Source organism: Marmota marmota, unplaced genomic scaffold, assembly GCF_001458135.2.
Source record: "Marmota marmota marmota unplaced genomic scaffold, marMar, whole genome shotgun sequence".
Taxonomy (NCBI): Eukaryota; Metazoa; Chordata; class Mammalia; order Rodentia; family Sciuridae; genus Marmota; species Marmota marmota.
In genome coordinates this window covers 28,155,366-28,165,164 of record NW_026000249.1, presented here as the reverse complement: position 1 = coordinate 28,165,164, position 9,799 = coordinate 28,155,366, and the positions used below count along the sequence as shown (strand labels likewise).

The 9,799-nt window shown below is 43.3% G+C and overlaps 1 long non-coding RNA gene across 1 annotated transcript in view; it reads left to right on the top strand.

The window, feature by feature from the left end:
- Positions 1-9,799, top strand: part of LOC125614102 — a 29,919-nt gene that overhangs the window by 13,869 nt on the left and 6,251 nt on the right. Inside the window, exon 3 of the long non-coding RNA XR_007344738.1 lies at positions 5,199-5,314. This is a non-coding gene — a long non-coding RNA (uncharacterized LOC125614102). The remainder of the gene's footprint in view (positions 1-5,198; positions 5,315-9,799) is intronic.

Sequence of the window (9,799 nt, the reverse complement as noted above, 5' to 3'; positions counted from 1 at the left end):
AAAAAAAAAAAAAAAAAGATAAGAAAAAGCTCTTCTTGTTGAAATTGAAAACTATTCAAGGCCTATGGATTGGCTGAACCATTTGAGATATTGCTCCCCCTTGCACAAACAGGGTGGGGGGAATGTAGATAGGCACATGGCCTGTGTTCAGTGGCACCTAAGGCTAAATCTCTAATGGGTCCTTTGTGCAGCCATGAATTTGGACACCGTGGTTTCCTGATGCTGGATACTTTGTCTCAAAAGAACCTTGCATGGGAGGCAGGGAACTGGAATTCCAGAGTCCATTGAAAGGACTGTGCTTGTGATTGTGGCTGCTTGTTAATATACATAAGGCTGATTTGGGTCTCAGAGCTACTTTCATTATAACTTGGGAGCAAGGTGAGGAATACTTGAGCCTCACTCACCTTGGCTAAAAGGGAGCTTCAGGTTTGCCTTACCAAATTGGCCTACTTCAGTTCACAACATTATGAATACATTACAATTTATTTTTTCTTTTTGCTGTATCAGGGATTGGATCCAGGGGTGCTCTCCCACTGGGCTACATCCCCAGTGCCTTTATGAAAATTGTATCTTGAAACAGGGTCTCACTAAGTTGCTGAGGCTGCCTTGAAATTGCAATCCTCCTGTCTCGGCCTCCCAAGTTTCTGGGATTACAGGAATGCACCACTGTACCCAGTTTCACAATTTATTTTTTCCAAACCTATTTCAAAAGATATTCAAAATGCTTCCATTTATCTGTTGAAGGGCACCTAGTTCCATAGTTTAGCTATTGTGAATTGAGCTGCTGTAAACATTGATGTGGCTGCGTCACTGAGGAATGTTGATTTTAATTCCTTTATAGTAAAATGAATTGGACATTATTATCCTATGTACATATATGATTACATGATCAATGTAATTCTACATCATGTACAACCAGAAGAATAAGTCATACTTCACATATGTAGAGTATGTCAAAATACATTCTATTATCATGTATAACTAATAAGAACACATTTTAAAAAATGCTTCCAGTATTTTGCCTTTATGTGAAATGCTACACTACCATCTGGGTCACAACGTATCTATATAAATCATTTCAGTAATTGCAAAATATTTCTTAGATTTTTACAGAATCTAGATTTGAACCTAGGTCTGGTCGATGCCAAAACCCAATCCTTCCCAATATTTCTGGATAGAATTTTCTGGAAGATTGAACTTAAGAATAAAAGTTCCTGGGGCTAATCAAGGATGGATGCTATTTTCCCAGTTCCTATTTGGGATTCTAATCTCAGACCTCAGTTGACCTTTCACCCTCCTGGGTCAACTTTCCAATGACTCTCCATTCCTTTTTACAGGTATGGTGCTATGAACAAATCCAGAAGAATCCTGTTCTAAGTTAATTTTCAAACCTAGGAAAGTACTAAGCTCAGATTGTCAGTATATGGAGTTAAATATTACCTCACACACTGGGCAGTGGATTTAACATCATAATGAATAATTTGGAGCATCAAGTGCAATATGGAGAGATACCATGTACACATTACCTATTTATGGGACAATTTGCTATCTTAACTACATTATACTCACCTTCTACCCACCAACCGAAAAGTAAACCAGCAACATTTGCCAGGAAGTAGCAAACATATATTAATGACAAAGGGAAGGAATGGTATTATTCTAAATTACCAGTTGTAGTGCTCCTAAACAGAAGGGATTTTTTTTGGGGGGGGGTGTTACCAGGTATTAAACCCAGGGGCAGTCAACCACTGAGCCACATCCCCAGTTCTTTTTCTTTTTTCTTTAGAGACAAGGTCTCACTGAGTTGTGTAGAGCCTCACTAAATTGCTGAGGCTGGCTTTGAACTCGCGATCCTCCTGCCTCAGCCTCCTGAGCTGCTGGAATTATAGACATGTGCCGCTGCGCTCAGTTCCTATTCATTTTTAAAACCAGCTTAAATGGGTGCCCAGCACTAGTGTATCTTCCATACTGAGGGCCACAACAGTGCCATTATATCCATCGATTTCTTTCAAATTGACACAATATTCAATTTCCAAAAGCCACATCTGCTCTGGGTAAACTGATAACACCAAATTCTTCTGGGTCTCTCTGTGTAGCAGTCTTTCCTCCTCAGTGTAGGACAGGACCCCTTGGGTATGACCCTGCCATACAAGGCAGGTCAGAGGATTTCTTCATGGCTAGCTCTTACACAAAAAGGCAGGGAAAGTTAGCGTAATGTTTCTAGGTTTTATGGGAGAGCTTTGGGAGAACGGGATTCTAGTTTCTATGACCTGCCTTGGGAGATTGAGGGCATCAGGAGGGAAAAAGAGGAAAAAAAAAAAAAAACCTCGTTGGAGAAATCTTGCTTCTGAGCCCTGCAAAAAGGTTATGTTTATAAAAGGATTCTCATTACCAGGTGCAGTGGTGCCCGCCTGTCATCCCAGCAACTTGGGAGGCTGAGACAGGAGGATCCCAAGTTCAAGGCCAGCCTCAGCATCTTAGCAAGGCCCTAAGCAACTTAGAGAGACCCTGTTTCAAAACAATATTAAAAAGGCCTGGGGATGTGGCTCAGTGGTTGAGTGCCCCTGGGTTCAGTCCCCAGGAAGGAGAAGGAGAAGAAGAAGGAGAGGAACTTCCCAGGCTCAGAGGCCATGCCCAGTTTTGAGTAGATAGCACATGTCCTGGACTCTAACCACTGTCCTCCATGGCCTCCATCTGCCCAGCCACATTAGAAAGATGTTTGAAATAAGTTTCCCACTTCAGGGAGGTGACCTAGAATTGGAAAAAAAAAAAGGAGACCAAGCAACCCTAGGAACAAATAGCACAGAAGCATACTTGGTAGGCAGGTTTTACCAGTTTGGGGTTAAGTAAGTTTGTATGGCTTTTTTCTTTTGGGGGGCGGGTACCTGGGATTGAACCCAGGAGCACTTAACCACTGAGCCACATCCCCAGCCCAATTTTGTATCTTATTTAGAGAAAACGTCTCACTGAGTTGCTTAGGTCCTCACTAAATTACCGAGGCTGGCTTTGAACTTGTGATTCTCCTGCCTCAGCCTCCTGAGCCCTGGGATTACAGGTGTGCACGAGGACACTTGGCGGCTTTTGTTTATTAAACATTTTAGAAAAACATTTAACATTTTTAAGCTTACAGGAAAAGGGGGGGCACCCATGTACCCATCACCCAGAGTAACTACTATCAATTTATGACCAATTTGGTGTCATCTATACCTCCTCTGTTTTTCCTTCCCCCTCACCTCCTCCCTTCTGGGTGTTTTGAAGCAAATCCCAAACATGACATTATTTCATCCATAAATATTTCAGTATATATCACTTAAAGAGAAGGAATCCTTGTAGACATAGCCACAATACCATAATCACCCCCAAAGTAATTATCAATAATACCTTAAGGGTTGGGGCTGGGGCTCAGTGGTAGAGTGCTTGCCTCGCACATGTGAGGCACTGTTTTGGTTTTTTTTTAATATTTTTTTGTAGTCGTAGATGGACAGCATGCCTTTATTTTATTTGTTTATTTTTATGTGGTGCTGAGGATCGAACCCAGTGCTTCACACATGCTAGGTGAGAGCCCTACCTCTGAGCCACATCCCCAGCCCAATTTTGTATCTTATTTAGAGAAAACGTCTCACTGAGTTGCTTAGGTCCTCACTAAATTACCGAGGCTGGCTTTGAACTTGTGATTCTCCTGCCTCAGCCTCCTGAGCCCTGGGATTACAGGTGTGCACGAGGACACTTGGCGGCTTTTGTTTATTAAACATTTTAGAAAAACATTTAACATTTTTAAGCTTACAGGAAAAGGGGGGGCACCCATGTACCCATCACCCAGAGTAACTACTATCAATTTATGACCAATTTGGTGTCATCTATACCTCCTCTGTTTTTCCTTCCCCCTCACCTCCTCCCTTCTGGGTGTTTTGAAGCAAATCCCAAACATGACATTATTTCATCCATAAATATTTCAGTATATATCACTTAAAGAGAAGGAATCCTTGTAGACATAGCCACAATACCATAATCACCCCCAAAGTAATTATCAATAATACCTTAAGGGTTGGGGCTGGGGCTCAGTGGTAGAGTGCTTGCCTCGCACATGTGAGGCACTGTTTTGGTTTTTTTTTAATATTTTTTTGTAGTCGTAGATGGACAGCATGCCTTTATTTTATTTGTTTATTTTTATGTGGTGCTGAGGATCGAACCCAGTGCTTCACACATGCTAGGCAAGCGTTCCACCACTGAGACCCAGCCCAGCCCAGAGGCACTGGGTTTTCATCCTCAGCACCACATAAAAATAAATATAATGAAGATATTGTCCATCTACAACTATAAAAGTATTTTTTTAAAAAAACCAATACCTTAATATCATTCCATTTGCTATGTTCAGATTGAGGAACAACATGCCCAGATTAACACAAAGCCCACTTTGTCTCTTGGGCTCTTTCTTTGATGAATTATCCAAGATGGCAGTCTGCTTCCAACCCGGTCCTACTTCCAAATGCACGGAGGAGAAAAAAAAAAAAAAAACAGAGAATCTGAGTGGTCCTGAAAAGACACTGGTCTTTTCCATTCTACCACGTTTAATTCAGAGCTAGGCCCTAATGACTCACCAAGGAACTTTGACCCTGCCTCTGGGGAGCCCTGAGATTGGGATCCCAAGTGGGAGGCTCTTTGCTTTTCTTTGAAATACTTAGCTCTGTTTCCACAACACAAGGCCTCCAAGCCTGGAGCTCCCACCCACCATGATAAGAATCTGCCTTTCCCATTCACAGTCTTTGCAACCATATTGACCTTAGTCCAACTTCTTCCTTCTTGGTGAATTTCCCAAGAGTTCCCAAGTCCCCTGCCTGGAAGCTGACCCCCACCCCGACCCTCCTTAAGCCTTCAGAGAAGGGAGATTCTTTCAAAGTGGAGGGCTGAGGCCCACATCCCTCTATTCTCTGGACTCTCTTTGACTTCCACCTTCTCCTGGGACAGGTTCTGCATACCAAGGGCCACTGGGAGGGGCAGGTCCTATCCAGCCACAAGAAAGGCCTTCTTATACCCGTCCCCTAGCAATAGCTATGTGTCACCCATAATAGTTTTATAGGTAAGAAAGGTGGACCAAGTTCTGCTCCAAGGTGACCTGCTAACCTCTTCTAGACATCCCCGTTTGTTTTGATTCTCTTTTGTTTGCTATTTAATTTCAATCTTGGTCATTTTTTTTTCAGGAGATGATATATCTTCATGGTTCAAAATTCAAGGACACACAATCAGCTCTTCATATCCATGGGTTCTCCTCTGTGGATTCAACAAACCATGGACGGAAACTATTCCCCTAAAATGGGTCTGTATTAAACATGTACAGATTTTTTTTTTTCTTCTCATTATTCCCTAAGTAGGGGATCCTGGAACCAGTCCTGCACAGATCTTAAGGGATGCTATACTTCTAGATATTCACCCAATGATTGCATAACAGGGGTTCACTTGATGTTTTGACTATATCCCTTGTGGCTTGGAAACTACATTTTTTTTTTCTTTTTCCCAACCTTCTACCTTCTTCTCCTTGATCTTTTCCCTGGTCTTCTTCTTCCTGATTGCTCCTCCCTAATCTCATTTTCTCTGAATCAACTCTTTTGTGGCCCAATGGCAGGCCGGCAGAGCGCTTGCCTAGCATGCATGAGGCACTGGGTTCCATCCTCAGCACCACATAAAAATAGATAAAATAAAGGCATTCTGTCCATCTACAACTACAAATATTTTTTTAAAGTCCCCATTTTAACTACAACTAAAAAATAAATATTAAAAAAAGGGCTGGGGTTGTGGCTTAGTGGTAGAGTGCTCTCTTAGCTCGTGTGAGGCCCTGGGTTCAATCCTCAGCACCACATAAAAATAAAAATATAAAATAAAGATACTGTGTCCAACTACAACTAAAAAATAAATATAAAAATATAAATAAAAATCCCCATTTGGGGCAGAATCACAGCCTCTTGGGACAGGAGTCCCCTGTGCTTCTCCTTTGCTACCAAAGTTTTTTCCTTTTTCTCAAAATCATGTCCTCATTATTGGATTGGTAGTGGGGACAAGGACTGAAATTTTGGCAACAATTGAACTCAGGGGCACTTGACCAGTGAACCCCATCCCCAGCCCTGTTTTGTATTTTATTAGAGACAGGGCGTCACTGAGTTGCTTAGGGCCTGGCTGTTGCTGAGGCTGGCTTTGAACTCAAGATCCTTCTGCCTCAGCCTCCCAAGCCCCTGGGACTACAGTCATATGCCACCGCGCCCAGCCCAACTAAATGTTTTCTACTGGTGGACTTTTGAGTTGTTTGCAATCCAATTACTAATAATGCCGTACTGAATAAACTTACAAACAAGACCTAGACAGCTTTTGATGAGCAACTTCTCTTGTTAGACACAAAGTTTCAATCAAAGGAATTAGTGGGGATAGAGCTCTGTGGCAGAGCACTTGCCTAGCATGTGGGTTGAATCTCTAGTCACACACACACACACACACACACACACACACACACACACTGTTGCATCTGAGCTAGGAATTGGGAAATAAAGGGAAAGATATTGAAACTCAAAGAAAGTCCACACTGGAGAACCCTTGAAATGCAGGAAACACCCATGAACTATGGAAAGGCAGAAGTGCCCATAAACCCTTGCAACTCCTGAGCAACCCAGCCTACACCCTTGGCTGGCACCCTTGACCCATGCCGTTGTCTGCATATGTATCATGGGCCATGCACAAGTAGAGGAAAAACTGCAGTGAAATTGTGTAGCTCCGCCCCTGGCTCCACCTCTAATCCAGGCCTTAGCAACCATCCCTCCATAACTATTGACACCCACAGCAAGGGTCTGCTCTACTCTCCCCCTCTGGACATGGCCTGCATTCTTCCTTGAATGCAACCTCCTTCCTTTAGCCCAAGGCATCTCTCTAGATGGCCCCCCACCTCCCCTGCATATATATATGCTTTCCTAAATAAACCTCTGTCTATGTCTCTACTGGTTCATGTTCAAATTGTTTCCCACCACATCTGCCAGGAACCCTGCTTGTCCTGAGTGGAGTTTCCCCTGCTCTCGAAGAACTCCTTGGACCTTCTTTCGAGACAATTTTTCTGTCATGATACATTGAACATAGACACACAGAATGTTTGGAATGGGGAGTGAGTGGTTACTTCAATTTCAAAACACACATATAAATAACTCAAAAAACTTAACACCAAAAAAACATACAAAAACCAGGGGCTGGGAATGTGGCTCAAGCGGTAGCGTGCTCGCCTGGCATGCCCGGGGCACTGGGTTCGATCCTCAGCACCACATAAAAATAAAATAAAGATGTTGTGTCCGCTGAAAACTAAAAAATAAATATTAAAAAATCTCTTTCTCTCTTTTAAAAAAATACAAAAACCCAATAACCCAATCAATAAATGGGCAAAAGACCTAAATTGTCATTTTTCAATGTCTATTGAGAGGAAATACAAATGGCTAAAAATATATGAAAAAAAATACATCCTTAGTGCTGGATGCGGTGGTGTAATCCCTGTAATCCCAGTGGCTCAGGAGGCTGAGACAGGAGGATCATGAGTTCAAAGCCAGCCTCAGCAAGAGCGAGATGCTAAGCAACTCAGCGAGACCCTGTCTCTAAATAAAATACAAAATAGGGCTGGGGATGGGGCTCAGTGGGCAAGTACTCCCGAGTTCAATCCCCAGTACCCCTTTCCCCCCAAAGAAAGAAAGATTAGCCAAAATAACTTTTGTTTTGAAGATTTGAAACTATCATTACCCTCACATAAAACAACAAGAATAAGCAAATATTTTATCTTGGAAGGTGTGGATACAAGATTAATTTTATAATACCCAAGGGGAAATCTTAAAATAGGGAAAAAATACTAAGACGTGGACTTTATGAAAATTAGAAAAAAAATGAAGCAAATATATTATTGAAAATACTCTATGATGATTGGTTACTTTGGAGGCTCAGCAATCCAGCTTCTTTCCATATTTCTACTATGCCATTCTGAGCTGTTAGTACCTTGTCTCGTGCTCACAATATGGCTGTGTCAGCTCCAGGCATCACATCTTTATTAGCCTAGTTTTCCTTTGCTGCAACAAAGATATCAAATGCTGGGTACTTTGTAAAGAGAAGAGTTTAGCTCAGAGTGGTTTTTGTTGTTATTGTTGTTGTGTTTATTTGTCTTGTTTTGTTATTGGGATTTAACTCAGAAGCACTTAACCAGTGAGCCACATCCCCAGCCCTTTTTATATTTTATTTAGAGACAGGATCTTGGTAAATTGCTTAGGGCCTTGCTAAATTGCTGAGGCTGGCCTTGAATTTGGGATCCTCCTGCCTCAGCCTCCTTAGCCCCTGGGATTACAGGTGTGCACCACTGACACCTAGCTTTGAGTCTGCTTTTTAGTCATTAGTAAAAACTACATCAATAGCAGGGCACAGTGGCACACCCCTGTAATCCCAAGGTACTCAGAAGGCTTGAGGCAGGAGGATCACAGATTCCAGGTCAGTCTTAGCAACTTAGTGAGGCCCTGTCTCAAAATAAAAAAAAAATAAAAAGGAGTAGGGATATAGCTCAGCGGTTGAGCTTTCCTGGGTTCCATCCCCAGTACCAGAAACACACACACACACACAAATCCCTGACAAACAACTTGCAAAACACTCTTCCTGAACCAATTATTATTAAGGCACTATTCTAAAATTCCAAATAAAAACTCTGGGTGTGGCTCGAGTGCCCCTGAGTTCAATCCCCGGTACCCCAACCCCCCATTAAGACATTTAGACAGAAAAATCACAAAGGAGGGGCCGGGAGAGGTAAGTAGGTAATAAGTACACTCTCAGAAATGTGCACGTCTTGTACCTACCTACTCAGGACATAAGCCAGCACCCGTGGCCTGGGTGCGAGTGGGTGGGGGGTGTCAGCTTCTATGGGAGGGGGCCAACTCCCCACGCAGAGGGAGAAGTTAAGTTACAGATCAGCCCATAGCACAGCCACTGGTGACTGTCGGGGATCAGGGTGACTGCCGTTGATTCTTCAAGATCATAAATAAATACATACATAAATAGGAATAAAAAATAACTGATTCTTCACGATGTACCCCCAACTCCACTCGCAGCCTGGAGGGGACTGGCTTGCTCCTGAAGCACAAGGCCCGCTCCCCATGATTGAACACACTCAGGATCTGCTGTGGAGCGCGGGCTCGCTGCCTGACAGAGAGCGGCCAATACGTTGGCACCGGATTTTTGCAAAAAGTAAAAGCTTTATCGCTTTATCGCACAGACACCAGCAAGAAGGCCAGAGGCTATAATAAGCCCCAACTGTCTCCCGATTGGTTGGCAGCGGGGGTGGTTTGCAGGGAGGAGGAGGGGCAAGTCGCTGGATGACTGGAAGGCGCGCCTCTTCGCGGGGGGGGCGGGGCGGGCGAGCTTCTTTATTGGGTCAGGGCCGGGGTTCTGTTCTATGCAGGGGATTTCAAGCTTGTGACATCCATGACCAGCTAACCTGGCTGCTTCTGCTCAGGTCCATCCTTTTTTCGTTTTTGTATCGGGGATTGAACCTAGGGACTTGAACCATTGAGCCAAGTCCCCACCCTTTTTAAATATTTTATTTAGAGCCGGGTGCCTCTAATCCCAGCAGCTTGGGAGGCTGAGGCAGGAGGATCTCAAGTTGGAGGCCAGCCTCTGCAAAAGCGAGGCTCAAAGCAACTCAGTGAGACCCTGTCTCTAAATAAAATATTAAAAAGGGCTGGGGATATGGGGATATGGCTCAGTGCCCTCAAGTTCAATCTCTAGTACCAAAAAAAAAAAAAAGAAT